This window comes from Carlito syrichta, unplaced genomic scaffold, assembly GCF_000164805.1.
Source record: "Carlito syrichta isolate Samal-C Ts95f unplaced genomic scaffold, Tarsius_syrichta-2.0.1 Scaffold313246, whole genome shotgun sequence".
Lineage (NCBI taxonomy): Eukaryota > Metazoa > Chordata > Mammalia > Primates > Tarsiidae > Carlito > Carlito syrichta.
The window spans coordinates 421,952-438,577 of record NW_007257342.1 but is presented as its reverse complement, the minus strand read 5'-3'; the positions used below and the strand labels follow the sequence as shown (position 1 = coordinate 438,577).

General features: G+C 45.9%; 1 pseudogene across 1 annotated transcript; it reads left to right on the top strand.

Moving 5' to 3' along the window:
- Window positions 1-8,067: 8,067 nt before the first annotated feature.
- On the top strand, window positions 8,068-8,907 carry LOC110596730 (annotated as a pseudogene). Its single transcript, XR_002482670.1, has one exon. The product of XR_002482670.1 is annotated as a histone H3.3-like (transcript).
- Window positions 8,908-16,626: the final 7,719 nt, after the last annotated feature.

Sequence of the window (16,626 nt, the reverse complement as noted above, 5' to 3'; positions counted from 1 at the left end):
CTGCGCGTGCGGTGCGCTTACACTCGGCGGTACTGGAAAAGCAGGGCGGAGCCGCAGACCTGTGCGGGTGGAGCTGGGCGGCGGTCGGGAGGAGGCCGTCGGCTGCATCCCGGCGGACCAGACCTTGGGAAGGGGAGAGGTGGGGACCAGCTGAGCTAGCGGGGAGCCACTGGTATGCATAGCTCATAGAGCCTCAGAACTGGCGACGTCCAGATGGGGAAACTGATGCTCAGTGTGGGATAGTTTCTACCTCGGGGACACAGTTGTCGGGGGTGGGGGTAGACGTGGGACTAGGGGCCCCAGAGGGGGGTGGAATCCCATAGCACGTTAGGGGCTGAGCCAGTAGTGGGCTTGTTGCCCAGCCAGGTTCCACAATAATCCACCCGATTTTTCCTACTGGGACGGCAGCAGGGAAAGCCTTAGAGGCGAAGGGAAAGGATTTTCATTTTTCAAGGAATTTTGAAGTCAGGACTGTTTGAGGGTGATCCAGTGTTTCTTAAAATCTCCAGTACTACTTGCATTGGATCTGGGGCAGATTCATGATCCCTACCCCCACCTCACCACTTGGCAGCCCCTGGTGCCTTAACTTTTTGATCTTTCTGGGTTGTGATAGGATTGTTCGCAATCCAAGCACCCGATGGGAATTTTAGTTATGTGGAATTTATCAGTACAAGTTCTAGGGAATTAACCATGAAGAAGACACAGCCCTTGCTTTCAAGCTGTTAAGAAGGTTGACAGTAAACAGTGCTTTTCTGGAGGAATCTGGGAAGGTTTCTGTGGACTTTAAGGATAGGCAGGAATGTATAAGCGGTGAAGGAAGTGGGGTGGAGATGAGAAGCTGAGACCGGGACAGTGTTCAAAGTAGCAGAAACAAAAGCAGCAAGGGCATATATTCTGAGTTGCTTGGCTTGCTTTAGAGACAATGCGAAGTTTGGTGTAGATAAGGAGGGCTGGAGCAGGATGTTCAGAACTTAGTCTTGGAGAAGTAGCCTTGGATGCCAGGTCCAATGGGCAATGAGGAGCTGTCTAAGGGTTTTAAGCAGGGGAAGGGCATGGCCAGTTTTGTGTGTTAGGTGCTGGTTTCGGTGTGCCAAGTGGTTTGGAAATAGAGAGACTGGGGCCAGAGAGAGAGCGCTCAGGTGTGAGATGATGAGGCCTGAGCCAGGGCAGTGGCTATGAAGATGGAGTGAAAGGGACATTAAAGAGATTTAGAGGCTGGTTGTAGTGGCTCACACGTGTAACTCTAGCACTTTGGGAGGCTAAAGCGGGAGGATTTAAAAAGGAGTTTGCAAAAGACCAGCCTGGGCAACATAGCGAGACTTCATCTCTACAAAAAATTAAAAAATTAGCTGGGCATGATTGTGCATGCCTGTAGTGCCAGCTACTCAGGAGGCTGAGGCGGAAGGATTACCTGAACCCAGAAGGTCGAGGCTGCAGTGAGCCATGATCCTGCCATTGCACTCCAACCTGGGCAACAGAGCGAGACTCTGACTCAAAAAAAAAAAAAAGATTTAGGACCAAGAACTCCCACTGACTGTAAATCGTTGGCCCAACCCAAGGACCAAAATCCTTCCAAATCTTTTTTTTTTTTTTTTTTTGAGTCAGGGCTTCCCCCTGTTTCCCAGGCTGGAGTACAGTGGCACAATCATGATGATCTTGGCTCACAGCAGCCTCAACCACAGCACCTTTGCTCAGATGATCCTTTTACCTCAACATCCTGAGTAGCTGGGATTACAGGTGTGTGTCACCACACCCAGCTGATTTTTTGTAAAGAAGAGGTTTTGCTATGTTGCCCCAGGCTGGTCTCAATAGTCTTCCACCTCGGCCTCCCAAAGTGTTAGAATGACAGGTGTGAGCCACCATGCCTGACCCTTCCAACTCTTTAAAATAAAGCATGAACATTATCTGACTACAGGGAAGCCAAGTGCTCCAGTCTTCTTGTGTGTGTGGTGGGAAGGGTGTAGGTGGTGGCAGATAGGTGGTCTGGCTATTGCCAGAAGAGCGTTTCCTGATGGCCTTGTCTGCTTTTGTACCTGAACAGGATATGAAGCAGCTATTACTATAATAGGTCCCAGGTGGCAGGGAAAGGCCACTGTGTTAACCAAGAATAAAGGAAACTGCTTTTGCTGCTCATGAAATTAAACATTAAAAAACATGCAGGCTTTCTTCTTTCAAGATGTTTGTCAAATGATGAATGTCTCTATTGGTGAGGTTTAGGGAGGTTTCCAGACCCATGTGGCAAGTAAGGGGGCTTGATTCCCATTTTGCGAATGTGGGAGCTGGGCCTCAGAAGTTTTGTAATGTGTTCAAGATGACCCAGCTTGTGGTGAGACAAGGAGTAAAGGGCTCGCCAAGGATCTTTCCAGAGGGGCTTTGCCCTTTCTGCTGCTTCTGTCTGAATGCGTTATCCCTAAGTCCTGGCCTGACTGGCTCCTTCGTGTCACTCAGATTATATCCTCCTTAGAGGCCACCCCCCATCAGTCTGTATCACATTATTTGTGTATTTTCTTCACAGCAGTTATTAGCATCTGAAATTGTTGCTTTCATTTGTTTGTTTCCTTCCTCTTGAATGTGAGCCCCATTAAAACAGGGACAAAAATCTGTCTTATTCACCACTGTACCCCTGGAATAGTGCCTGTCACCTAGTAAATACTCAATAATATTTGCCAACTGAGGGAATTAGCTTGAGGCGGGAGGAAGAGAAGGTCTTCCAACATTTAGTAAAAGCTTAGAGCAGGCATGTCCAACCCGTGACCTGCAGGTCACATGTGGCCCAGGACAGCTAGTCATGCGGCCCCACAAAATCTTTTAACATCATGTGCTTTTTAATGTTTATTTTTTTCGTGACCCCATGTTTAGTTCCATTTTGGAAGTTCACAATCACGCCTTATTCGTGACATCATTTTTTGGCAGCACATACATTTGTGAGCAGCTGTTTTCAATTATAAAGCACACGCAGAGCAAAATTCGAACAAACATTTCTGACAAGCACCTTGAAAACTCACTGAGAATTGTGATCACTGCCATCAAACTAGACATGGATAGATTGGTTTTACAAAAACAAGGCCAAGTTTTCCACTAGTTTTATATTGCTTTCATTTTTCTAAACTGCATAATCAAAAATATTCTTAAAAGAAGTCTTATTGGCCATTGCTTTACTAAATTCTGGTGTGGCCACGTGCTCTTTGAGCTATGGCCACTGCCATGTTTCCTGGCTTTGGCCTCCTCCCCTCCTTTGAGGAGGTGAATCTCCTCTCTCTCTCTCTCTCTCATTTATTTTCTAAATAAACTATATCTTCTAATCTAAAAAAAAAAGATATCTTATTATGTTTATTCACTAACTATATTATATAATTTATGTGCAGCCCAAGACAATTCCTCTTTACTCAATGCAGCCTAGGGAAGCCGAAAGGTTAAAGGTTGGACACCCCTGGCTTAGGATGTTTTAGGTAATTCTCACAAATTACCTCATTTAATCCTCTCACCCTTTCAGGGTGGATAGTACATCTCCATTGGGTGAACCTAAAAACATGCTAGGCTGGGCGGGGTGGCTCATGTCTATAATACCAGCACTTTGGGAAGCCAAGGTGAGAGGATTGCCTGAGCTCACGGATTTGAGATCAGCCTGGACAACTTGGCGAGACCTCATCTTTACAATAAATTGAAAAATTAGCCAGGCATGGTGGCTCATGCCTGTGGTTCCAGCTACTTGGAAGGCTGAGGTGGAAGAATTGCCTGAGCCCAGCAGGTGGAGGCTGCGATGGCCGTGAGCATGCCACTGCATTCCAATCTGGGTGATAGAGTGTGACTCCAACTCCAAAAAAAAAACCATGCTGAGTTGCTGAGTGAAGTCAGGCAGTTTTGCTGCTTTTGAGGCTGTATGCTCCTTTGAGAATCTCCATTAGGCACAAATATTTGAATACATCACATGGAGGAATTCACAGAACTTCTCAGGCCAACTCTGGGATCACAGATTGAGACCCAGGATTAGGGAACTTGCTCAAGGTCTTTCTGGCCCCAAACCTTTGCTGGATCCTCATTCTATGGCAAGAATAGATTCCATTTAGTAGACTATAGGGAACCTGCTGAAGAGTCTGGAGCAGAGAGAGATGGTGATGTGCTGAGCCTTCGGTTTCTCAAATCCAAATTCAAATCTTGACTACACAACCTAGCATTGTGACTATGGAAAAGTCATCTCACTTCTGTGAATCCTGCTTTCCTCACTTTTCTTTTCTTTTCTTTTTCTTTTTTTTTTTTTTGAGAAAGCAGGATCTAATGAGAGGACAGAAAAGCTCCCACAGTGGCAGCGGCCCAAAGGGGTTGCCCCTTTTTCCTCACTTTCAAAGTGGAAGTCTGGTTGGGCGTGGTGATTCGTGCCTGTAATCCCAGCACTTTGGAAGGTGGAGGTGAGAGGATTGCCTGAGCCCAGAGGTTTGAGACCAGCCTGGACAATTTGGCAAGACCTTGTCTCCACAATAAATAAAAAAATTAGCCGGGCATGGTGGCATACACCTGAAGTCCTAACTGCTTGGAAGACTGAGGCAGAAGGATCCCCTGAACCCAGCAGGTCGAGGCCGTGGTAGCTGTGATCGTGCCACTGTACTCCAACTTGAGTGACAGAGTGAGATTCCAACTCAAAAACAACAACAACAAAAAGTGGAATCTATTTTTCCCTAGCAAAAACAATACTTTATTGATCTGGTCACTATGTGCCAGGTACTTGGCTAATAACTTCATAGTCATTATCTCAGTTTTCGCCACAACCTTATGAGGTCAGCACCATGATGGTCTGCATTTTACAGCTGGGGAAGAGGAGACTTCGAGAGTTACCCTGACTTGCCAGAGACCACAGCATCACAGTGTTAGCTACTGTGTTTCTGAGCATGTACGTTAGTATGTGCCATGAGCTCACACTTCCCAAAGCTAACTCTTGAATCAATTACAGTCTCTGCTTTTACAGTGTGTGGGAACATATGAGTGTGAAATAGGTAAAAACAAACAAACAGCAACAGCAAAAGCCAGACAAGCAGGATGGTACCACAGTGTGAGTGGAGGCCAAGCCCTCAGTTTTGTGCTTTGCCTTTCCCCTGTGAAGGCTTATCTCTGGGTCTGGACTATGCCTTCTGACTGAGACATCTCTGTCAGTCTCAGGTCCTATATTATACATGATCTGCATCTGTGCACATGGCTGCTGTCTGTTTTTAGCTGTGACATCACCGCGCCTGGTGTTGTTTATGAGGCTGTCTCTCCACCTGGCTGGGGACCACTGCTGGCAACTCAGAGAGGAATTCCTCTGTCTTCTAGCCCCTAGGACTGGCCTGGGCCTGCATTGCTGCTCAGGAAATGCCTGTGGAATCAAAGTGAGGACTGTTCCATGTGTTGAGGATTTACTGTGTGCCAGGCCTGTCCCTGACACTTTATATGTGTTATCTCATTTACACTCCCACAGTAATCCTGGGAGGGAGAAGTTACTATCCTTGTTACTGAGAAGAAACAAACTCATTGAAGTTGGGATTTGCCACAGGCCCTCTCGTGATGACTGATGGCACCGGGCTGACTCTAGGGCCTGTGTCCTCACCACGCACGAGGTGCTGTGGACTGAAAAAGGGGAGACACACTTCTGGGCCCCGGGATCCTCAGAGACCTTCTGCTAGCAAGTGTCTAGTCCAGCTCGTATTTCATTCATGAGGACACAGAAGCCCAGAAAGGAGAGATCGCTTATGTAGGGTCCCTTTTCTCCACTTACTACTTGTTCACTTCCTTTTGGGCAGCATGGGATCTGTTTTTACTTACCATCGCACCACCCAGGTAGCCCAGTGCCTCATCCAAGTCGATACTCAGTGAAAAAAGATTTTTTTTTTTTTGAGTCAGAGGTCTCTGTCACCCTGGCTAGAGCACAGTGGCATAAGCATGACTCACCACAGCCTAGACCTCCTTGGCTCAGGCAATCCTTCTGCCTCAGCCTCTTGTGTAGCTGGGACTACAGGCAAGTGTTACCATGCCCAGCTATAAGTGAATGATTTTAAAATTTATTATGAAAATGTTGAGACAGGTATAAAGATCGATATAACAAACACTATATACCTACTATCCAGCTTGCAAAATTAAACATTGCTAATATAGCTGAAGGCCTTTTTGCCCTTCCATGACTGACCCCAATCCCAGAGGTAAAGGTTCTGAATTTGATGTTTATTATCCTATACAATATAATTCATACACCATAAAAGTCACCCTTTTAAAGTGTACAATTTAGTGGTTCTTTATATATTCACAACATTGTACAACCAACATAATTATCTAAATCCAGAACACTTTCATCACTCCAAAAAGAAACCTCATACCCATTAGCAGTCACTCCCCATTCCTCTCTCTCCCCATCCGCTGACAATCAGTAATTTACCTTGTCTCTACAGGTTTCCCTATTCTGATTATTTCCCTACAAATGGAATCATACAATATGTGACCTCTTGTGACTGGGTTTTTCATTTAGCATAATGTTTGCAAGGTTCATCCATGCTGTAGCATGGATCAGGACTTCGTTCCTTTATATAGCTAAACAGTCTTCTATTGTATGGCTATACTACACTGAATTCATCCATTCATCCACTGATAGACATTTGGTTTGTTTCTACTTTTTGCTATTAAGAATTATGCTGGCCGGGCACGGTGGCTCACGCCTATAATCCCAGCACTTTGGGAGGCCGAGGTGAGAGGATTGCCTGAGCCCAGGGGTTCGAGGCCAGCCTGGGCAACTTGGTGAGACCTCGTCTCTACAATAAATCAAAAAATTAGCCGGGTGTGGTGGCATGCACCTGTAGTTCCAGCTACTTAGAAGGCTGAGGCAGAAGGATCGCCTAAGCCCAGCAGGTCAAGGCCGTGGTGGCCGTGAGTATGCCATGCACTCCAGCCTGGGTGACAGAATGAGGCTTTGACTCAAAAAAAAAAAAAAAAAAAGAATTATACTACTGTGAACAATTCTCATGTACAGGTTTTGTGCAAATGTTTTCAATTCTCCTAGAAGTGGGGTTTCTGGGTCATATGGTAACAATATGTGTAACTTTTTAAGCAACTGCTGACAAGTGACAGCAATGTATGAGAGTTCCAATGCAGTCATCCCTCAGTGTCTGTGGGGGTGGGTTCCAGAAGCTCCTGCAGACACCAGTATCTGAGGATGCTCAAATTCCTGACATAAAGTGGCATGGTATGTGCATATAACCTACGTACATCTTCCCGTATACTTTAAATCATCTCTAGATTATTGATAACACCTAATGCAATGTAAATGCTGTGTAGGTTGTTGTTAAACTGTATTGTTTGGGAATAATGACAAGAAAACGAGTCTGTGCATGTTCAGTATAAATGCAAATTTTTTCCCAAATATTTTCAAGCCATGGTTGGTTGAATCCACAGATGTGAAACCCGTGTATAAGGAGGGTCAGCTATCCCTGAATTATGGTCTGATTATGGTCATCCTAGTCAGTGTGAAGTAGTATCCTATTGTAGTTTTGATTTGCAGTCTCCTAATAATTAATGATGTCGAAAATCTTTTCATGTGCTTATTGGCAGTGTACATATCTTATTGGGAGATATCTCTACTTAAATCCTTTGTCCACTTTTAAATTATCTTTTTACTGTTGGGTTGTAACAGTTCTTTATATAATTTCGATACTAGACCCTTATATGTGATTTGCAAATAGTTTCTCCCATTCTGTGGATGGTCTTTTTAGTTTCTTCTTTTTTTAAATCTAGTTCTAATGTAAATTCAATTTCTTGTCTTGAAGCACAAAGCTTTTTTAATTTTGATGAAGTCCAATTTATCTATTTTTTTCAGTTGCTTTTGCTTTGAGTATCCTATGTAAGAAACCATTACTAATTCCAAGATCACAAAGATTTGCACCTATGTTTTCTTCTAAGAGTTTTATATTTTTAGCTCTTCCACTTAAGTTTTTGAGTCATTTTGGATTAATTTTTATATATGGTATGAAGTAGATCCTATGCATTCTTTTTTATCATTTTACTAGGTGTGTTTCTAAACAGTATGCCGGAGGAACTCAAAAGAACCCAGAATTTATTTATGAAAAATTGTGGGTGTTCGCAGCCGCCGTCGCTCTCCAGCGCCAGCGCCGCCTCTCGCTCGCCGAGCTCCAGCCGAAGGAGAAGGGGGTAAGTAAGGAGGTCCCTAGACCATGGCTCCTACAGAGCAGACTGCCCGCAAATCGACCGGTGGTAAAGCACCCAGGAAGCAACTGGCTACAAAAGCCGCTCGCAAGAGTGCGCCCTCTACTGGAGGGGTGAAGAAACCTCATCGTTACAGGCCTGGTACTGTGGCACTCCGTGAATTAGACGTTATCAGAAGTCCACTGAACTTCTGATTCGCAAACTTCCTTTCCAACGTCTGGTGTGAGAAATTGCTCAGGACTTCAAAACAGATCTGTGCTTCCAGAGCGCAGCTATTGGTGCTTTGCAGGAGGCAAGTGAGGCCTATCTGGTTGGCCTTTTTGAAGACACCAACCTGTGTGCTATCCATGCCAAACGTGTAACAATTATGCCAAAAGACATCCAGCTAGCACGCCGCATACGTGGAGAGCGTGCTCAAATCCACTATGATGGGAAACATTTCATTCTCAAAAAAAAAAAAAATTCTCTTCTTCCTGTTATTGGTAGTTCTGAACGTTAGATTTTTTTTTCCCCCCCATGGGGTCAAAAGGTACCTAAGTATATGATTGCGAGTGGAAAAATAGGGGACAGAAATCAGGTATTGGCAGTTTTTCCATTTACATTTGTGTGTGAATTTTTAATATAAAAGCGGGGATGTAAAGCATTAATGCAAGTCAAAATGTTTCAGTGAACAAGTTTCAGCAGTTCGACTTTATAACAATTATAAATAAACCTGTTAAATTTTTCTGGGAAAAAAAAGAAAGAAAGAAAAATTGTGTATTTATTCCTAACATGTTTAAACTTCAAACATGTCACCCTCAAGGTACTCTTCATTTGATACAATATACTTGTGGAGACACTTTTTCCACTGCCCAAAACAGTTTTTGAACTCGTCTATTTTGATACGTTTTAGTGCTTTTGCTATTTTTTGTTTCACCTCTTTCACATAGGCAAAATGTTTCCCTTTGAGAACTTTTTTAATCTGGGAAAACAAAAAAAATTCATTTGGGGTGAGATCAGGTGACTAGGGAGGGTGGGACATGGGGGTCATGCCATATTTAGTCAAAAGCTGCTGAACACTCAGCTTGGTGTGGGCAAGTGGGCTCGTAAATCACCCATAAAGAAATGGGCAAATGTGTTGAAAGAATCTGCAAAAAAATTCACTGAAGCTGAATACAGCCTCTCACAATAGCACTAGCCAGTACACCGATGCCAATGGGTTCCTAGAACATTTACCTAGTGGGGGAAGCCTGTACAACAAGGGGCTCACCCTCCAAAAAATAACTGTTTTTTAGAGGGGTCCCTCGTTTGGTAATGTTTTTCATGGTATTTGAACTTTAAATGGACTACAAATATGAATTCTTGTGCAGCTTGCTTTTCTTTCTTTCTTTCTTTTTTTTTTTGAGTTGGAGTCTCACTTTGTCGCCCAGGCTGGAGGGCAGTGGCAGGTTCCCGGCCACCACAGCCTCGACCTGCTGGGCTCAGGGGACCCTTCTGCCTCAGCCTTTCAAGTAGCTGGAACTACAGGCACGTGCCATACGCCCAGCTAATTTTTTGATTTATTGTAGAGATGAGGTCTCACCAAGTTGCCCAGGCTGGTCTCAAACCCGTGGGCTCAGGCAATCTTCTCACCTGGGCCTCCCAAAGTGTCAGGATTATAGGCATGAGCCACCGCGCCTGGTGCAGCTTGATTTTCTTATTCAGCGTTTTCAGGAAAGTCATCCACATTGATACAGGTAATTCTAGTTCATTCATTTTTCACGACTCTATACGTTTCATTGCATAAAAATACCACATTTTGTTTATCTATTCTCCTGTGAATGGTCCTTTGGTTTTCTGGTGTTTTGCTATTACAAATGGCAAAAAGTCCAGTAGGTGCCTCCTTATACAGTGTGTTGAAGGTCATGAACCTATGCAGATTTATTAGGTAATACCAAATCTCCCTTCCAAGTGGTTTTACAAATGTGCCCTTCTGCCGCAGTGTATTAGAACTGCCCCTGTTCTACATCCTTGCCAAGATGCAGAACTGTCAGAGGATTTTGCTTTTGCCAGTCTAGTGGTTATGCAATGCTATCTCATTGTGATTTTCCAGATTAATAGCAAAATTTATTTTTCAGCAAATGTTTGTATGGTTGGGTGGGTGAATGCATGAAAGCAGAATGAGCCCAGCTCTTTGAGGAGGAGAGAGTCCTTTACTCTGCCTGTGGCAAGACAATTGCAGGGCTTAGATTGTGTGGCTATTGTAGGGAGACCGTGGAGCTAAGGAATGTTTGGGCAGACTGCTAACTCTGTATGTGGAAGATGGCAGGTGTCAGTGGGAAGCCAGTGATGGGGGGAGCCTTCCCCAGGGAGGGACTGTAGTCTTGCCCTTCTGCCTCCTCGAACTTTCACCAAAAGGGAAGGAAGCTGGAGAGTGAAGCCAGAAGAGAACTGCCTAAGAATGAGAAGAGGGGCTCATGTGACACTTAGGAATGAGCCTTTTTCTGGGACCTTCTCGTGACCTCTGTATTGATGGAATATGAAGGGGGACCCCCCTCAAAAAGCCAAAACAGAAGGTTTTGGAGGTTGGGCCCCTTGTAGTAAAGGCTTACCCTGCTAGGTAAATATTCCAGAGACTCATTGGCATCAGTGGACCAGCTAACATTGTTGGGAGAGGCTGAGTTCAGCTTCAGTTAATTTTTTTTTTTTGGAGATTTAAAAAATGCATTCACCCATTTGCCCATTTCTTGATGGGTAATTTATGAGCACACCTGCGCACACCATGCTTAGTGTTCAGCAATTTTTGATCAAAAACAGCATGACCCCTGTGCCCCACCCTCTCTATTCACCTGATTTCACCCCAGCGACTTTTTTTGTTTGTTTCCTGGGATGAAAAAATTCCTCAAAGGGAACATTTTGCCTATGTGGAAGAGGTGAAACCAAAAAAAAAGGCAGAAGCACTAGAAGGTACCAAAACCGATGAGTTCAAAAACTGTTTTGGGCAGTGGAAAAAGCAGTGGAGAGTACTTTGAAGGTGACTGAAGTTTAAACATGTGAGAATAACTACCCAATCTTTTATAAATAAATTTGGGTTTTCTGGGTCCCCCTCCTATGTACTTTCCTTATTTATTCTACTGAGTTTGGAGATGACAATAATAAGAAAAAGACCAGTAATGATCATATTGAACACTTATTATGTGCCAAGCACTACGCTTTTTCTTTTTCTAAAAAAAGTATGAGTATTGTCTGTTTCAATTCCTCATGGGACAGGTGCTGTTATTATTCCCACTTTACAGATGAGGAAGCAGAGGATCAAAGAGACAGAGTGACTAAGGGTTTGAACATAGGAAATTGGACTCCAGAACTCTTAGATATTGTGCTGTGTGGTTAGCCTGGCTCAGCTGAACCCAGGGGAGCAAAGAAAGGAGAGGTTGCCCAGGCCTGGGTGGGACAGAAACAGGAATACAATATTTGCTGAGCCTGGCATGGAGAGGGCAGCAGGATACAAAGTGAGACTCCCAGGGAAGAGCTCTCTTGAGAGCGGGTGCTCCAGCCCAGGGGCATGGCCTCCTCATCATGTGCTAGCAGCTGGGGACTCTGAGTGGGGTCTGCCTGCCCTCAGGTCTCGAGAAAAACCTGGTCTTGTGGGAGAGATGGATGAAAAATATGCAAACCTATCAATAAATAAAACAAATTCAAAGATTGGAATATATGAAACAGCGGGGGAGAGAGAACATTTATAAGGACCCATTTTAGTTAACGTAGTCAAGGGAAGACCCTTTGAGGACTTGAAATTTGAGCTAAGACTGGAAGGGCAAGATGGAAGCAGCCATATCCTTTAGTTTGGAGAAAGAGTATTCTGGGTGGAGGGAAGGTTTCTGAGACAGAAAGGAGCTTGATGTAGTTTATAAACTCTGAGAAGGCCAGTGTGTCTGGAGTAGAATGAATGAGTGGGTGAAGCTGCCTGACACAAGGCTGGGGAGTTGAGGCTGGGGAGTTGGCAGGGCCAGATCATGCTGGGCCTCTAGGCCAGGGTCAGCATACAGGCCTATAGCCTGCCTGTTTAAATAAGACCCAGGGATTCCATAAGACTTTCTTCTTGCTGTCCCAAAGAACTGGGAGTTGGCATATGTGGTAGTGACTGAATCCTAATACCTGATCTGGGAAAGAGGGTGGGTGGGTGGGGAGAGTTCTTGGTATCTGTCCCTCAAAAGCTGGAACAAGAATTTGGAGGCTGCATCCCACTGACCCCCAGGTGGGTTGGAGGGGGATGGCCTCGGCCCCCAAGGCACAGGAGATAAGGCAGCACTTCAAACTTCAGGTTGTAGCTGGGCTCGGTGGCTCAGCCTGTAGTCCTGCACCTTTGGGAGGCTGAGGTGAGTGGATTGCCTGAGTCCGCGGGTTCGAGAACTGCCTGGGCAGCGAGACCTCATCTCTACAATAAATTAAAAAATCAGCCGGGCGTGGTAGAGTGCGCCTGTAATTCCGGCTACTCGGAAGGCTGAGGCAAAAGAATCGCTGGAGCCCAGCAGGAAAGGCTGCGGTGGCCGGGAGCAGCCACTGCACTCCAGTCTGGGCGACAGAGTGAGACTCCAACTCAAAAAAAACAAAACAAAACAAAACAAAACAAAAAACAAGCTTCAGGTTGTACAGATATCCTTCAATACGTGTGTCTAGAATATGGAGTACTACTCAGCAATAAAAAGGAGCAAACGATACAAGTAACACCTTGTTACTCTCCAGAGAATTAGGCTAAGTGAAAAAAGCTAATCTCAAAATATATGCTGTATGATTTTGTTTATGTAGCATTTTAAAACAACAGTTTTAGAAATGGAGGTTAGATTGGTGATTGCCGAGGGTAGAGATGGGAAGGAAGTTGGTATGGTTATATAAGGGCAACACCGTTTTGTTGTCAGAACGCTTCAGGATCTCAGTGGTGGTGGAGAATCCATGAATCTACATGGCAGCAACACTGTATGGGACAATACACACAGACACACACATTAGTATATGTAAAACTGGGAAAATTTGAATAAGATCAGTGCATTATATAAATGTCAATACAGGGAATCTATAGCATTTCTTCCAACTGCTTGTGAACCTACAGTTATCTCAATAAAAATTTCAATTGAGAATAAAATTTGTCCAGATGCAGTGGCTCATGCCTGTGGTCCCAGCACTTTAGGAAGCCAAGGCAGGAGAATTGCTTGAGCCCAGGAGTTCAAGACCAACCTGGGCAACACAGAAAGACCTCATCTCTAAAATAAAATAGTAAAAATAAAATAAAATTTCAGGCCCAAAGCATTAGATAGAATGACAGAGATATTCGTAATAATAACATTTTCAGTTCATTAAAAAAAAAAAAACTGAGGGCTGTGCTCACGGAGGCCTCTTGTCCTTGAGTCAGTGAAATCCAGCTTCCCAGATACATAGACAGTATGCCCTGAGGTGTGGGAGCAAGCAGGAGCACCCCCAAGACACTCAGGATAGAGCAGTGGCACCATCAAACCCTTTGGGTTGGTTTCCCAGCCTAGCCTTTGGAGCTTTCCTCTGCCCGACACCTCCCAAGCCAACTGACAATGACAAGGGTGAGGGCGGGCCGCCACTCTCCTCCCCATCTGTCTCTACCTGGTCTCCCCCTACTCTCCACTCCACCAGGTTGAGCTAGGCACCCCTCCCCAGGAGGCCCCTGTGTCAACTGTTGTTCACTGTCTATGCCTCTGTTCCTATGTCCCCCACCAGTCTGAAACTCCTGATCTTTAGGGGCAAGCCCAGTATCAATTCCAACCTGGAGAGCATCAGAAAGTATTTGTGGAACTGAACTACATGGGAAACTGACCCAGGCTGGAGCAAGTCCACCCTGATCCTGAGACTCCAAGTGGGGTCTGGGCTTTGGCACAGAAGTTGGGCGTGAGCTGGGCTGTAGTCTTTTTTTTTTTTTTTTTGAGTTGGAGTCTCACTCTGTCGCCCAAACTGGAGTACAGTGGCCGCTCCCGGCCACCGCAGCCTCGATCTGCTGGGCTCCGGCGATCCTTCTGCCTCAGCCTTCTGAGTAGCCGGAATTACAGGCATGCGCTACCACGCCCGGTTGATTTTTTGATTTATTTTAGAGATGAGTTCTCGCGGCCCAGGTGGGTCTCGAACCCGCGGGCTCAGGCAGTCCACTCACCTCAGCCTCCCAAAGGCGCGGGATTACAGGCTGAGCCACCGAGCCCGGCTGGGCTGTAGTCTTATAAGATCCTGGGACTTCCCTCCCACATCTTGCGTCCACCAGGACCTCTCTTCCTGACTGCCCTGCCTTCTCAAATTCCATCCACAGGTGGCAGACTCAAGGCTTCCCTGCTCCAGTATCCTAAAGTACACAGAGCCACAGCCTCAGTCTTCACAAGGCTGGCAACTTTGTTTCATTTATCTCTTTCAGCATCACTAGGCAACCATTCTCTTCATTTTGCAGAGAAGGAATCCAAGGCTCAGGATGAGTAAGTAACTTGCTCAGGGTCACTTAGCTAATAAATGGCAGAGCATGGATTTGAAGGGGCAATCCCAGCACATGCCAGGCCTGCCTGCAGTTGCGAAGTTGAAAGAGAAACATTGTCTGTGGTTTAAGGCATTAAAGATAATATCACCAAATATGAACATAGTGCTTATTATAGGTCAGGCATAGGCAAGCCCTTTACACGTTATTTGACCGAATCCATACCACAGCCCAGTAAAGTTGTGCCTATTTTATGGTGGAAATTCAAGCTCTAGAGGAAAAGAGACCTGTTGTAGTGCACACAGCAAATCAGACAGTCTGACTTTCCTGGGCCGGCTCTTCCCCAGACTCCCTATTTTTGGCTTCCTCTCTCCTCCTGTCCCGGCCTCCCAAGCCTCCTCCCTAGGACTGGTTCTGCGTTCACCCACTCTTCTGGCAGATTCATGTCCATATCCCCCACCCTTTCATGTATATTCTTGGCATAACTTGAAGCCTGGGGTTGGGCCGCACTATCTAGATGGTGACGGTGGAGACACACGTCCTCCTCCAGGGTGTCCTTTGAGCCTTCCTGTCTCTTTCAGCTGCCTGGCAAGGGGAGTGCTAGAGGGTCTACCTCCCGGGCCCTGACCGTCCTGTAGTGGCCTACCTGTGTGCAGCCCATGCAGTGAGGACAGAGCCAGCAGGATGCCCAGAGTGGCACCTGGCAGGGAGGCCAGCACATGGGGGTGGGGTGAGACTGGGCCTCACAGGGCCGGGTGGTTCTGGAAGCTGATATGAGCAGTAGCAACTGCTGGCATTATCTCGGCTCTAATAATAGCTTGCGCTGAAGAGGTGGAGGTTGGGGCCGGGAAGAGAATAGAAGCCTGCTTCCATCACCCCCCTCCTCCACGCCTGCTGCTTGGCCTGGAAGCTGGGAAGCCTCCGTCTTGGCTCACCATTTTCTCAGAGATGATTTTTCATGGACACATTTTGTCCACTACTGGGCTGGAGGAAAGAGAGTGCCCCTAGGATTCAGACCCAGGCTGCCTGACCTGGTTGAAGGCAGTGGGCCCACTCTGAGGACCAGCCGTCACCCAGGTTCCTCCCCACTGGCACAGAGTAGGGGTTTGTTTTTTCAAGGATCATGTTGTAAGTGACCCTTATTCATTTAGCAAATGCTTAAAAAATAACATATACATACACATTATTTTATTTTATTTTGAGTTGGAGTCTCACTCCGTCGTCCAGACTGGAGCGCAGCGGCTGCTCCCGGCCACCGCAGCCTCGACCTGCTGGGCTCTGGCGATCCTTCCGCCTCAGCCTTTCAAGTAGCTGGAACTACAGGCATGCACCACCAAGCCTGGCTAATTTTTTTATTTATTGTAGAGATGAGGTCTCGCCAAGTTGCTCAGGCTGGCCTCGAACCCATGGGCTCAGGCAATCCTCTCACCTCAGCCTCCCAAAGTGCTGGGATTATAGGCGTGAGCCACTGTGCCCGGCCATACACATGATTTTTAATTTAAAGAGTATACAAGGGAAAAAAGTCAGTCTCTCTTCCTTTCCTGGCCCCCAGGCACCAATTGCTGTTACCAGCTTCTTGGATGGTTTCTGAAGGTAGTCTATCCACAGAGAAGCATATAAATGTACAAATTCCCCCACCCCCATTTTTACACAGGTGATGGCATATTCCATACATTTTTCTACTTTGCACCTTTTTTTTTTTTTTTAAGTTGGAGTCTCACTCTGTCGTTCAGGTTGGAGTGCAGTGGCAGGCTCACGGCCACTGCAGCCTCAACCTGCTGGGCTTAGGTGGTCCTTCCACTTCAGCCTTCCAAGTAGCTGGAACTATAGACACACACCACTATGCTTGGCTAATTTTTTGATTTATTGTAGAGATGAGGTCTTGCCAAGTTGCCCAGGTTGGTCTTAAACTCGTGAGCTCAGGCAATCTTCTCACCTTGGCCTCCCAAAGTGCTGGGATTATAGGCGTATAGGCGTGAGCCACTGCACCCAGCCCACTTTTTTTTTTTTTTTTG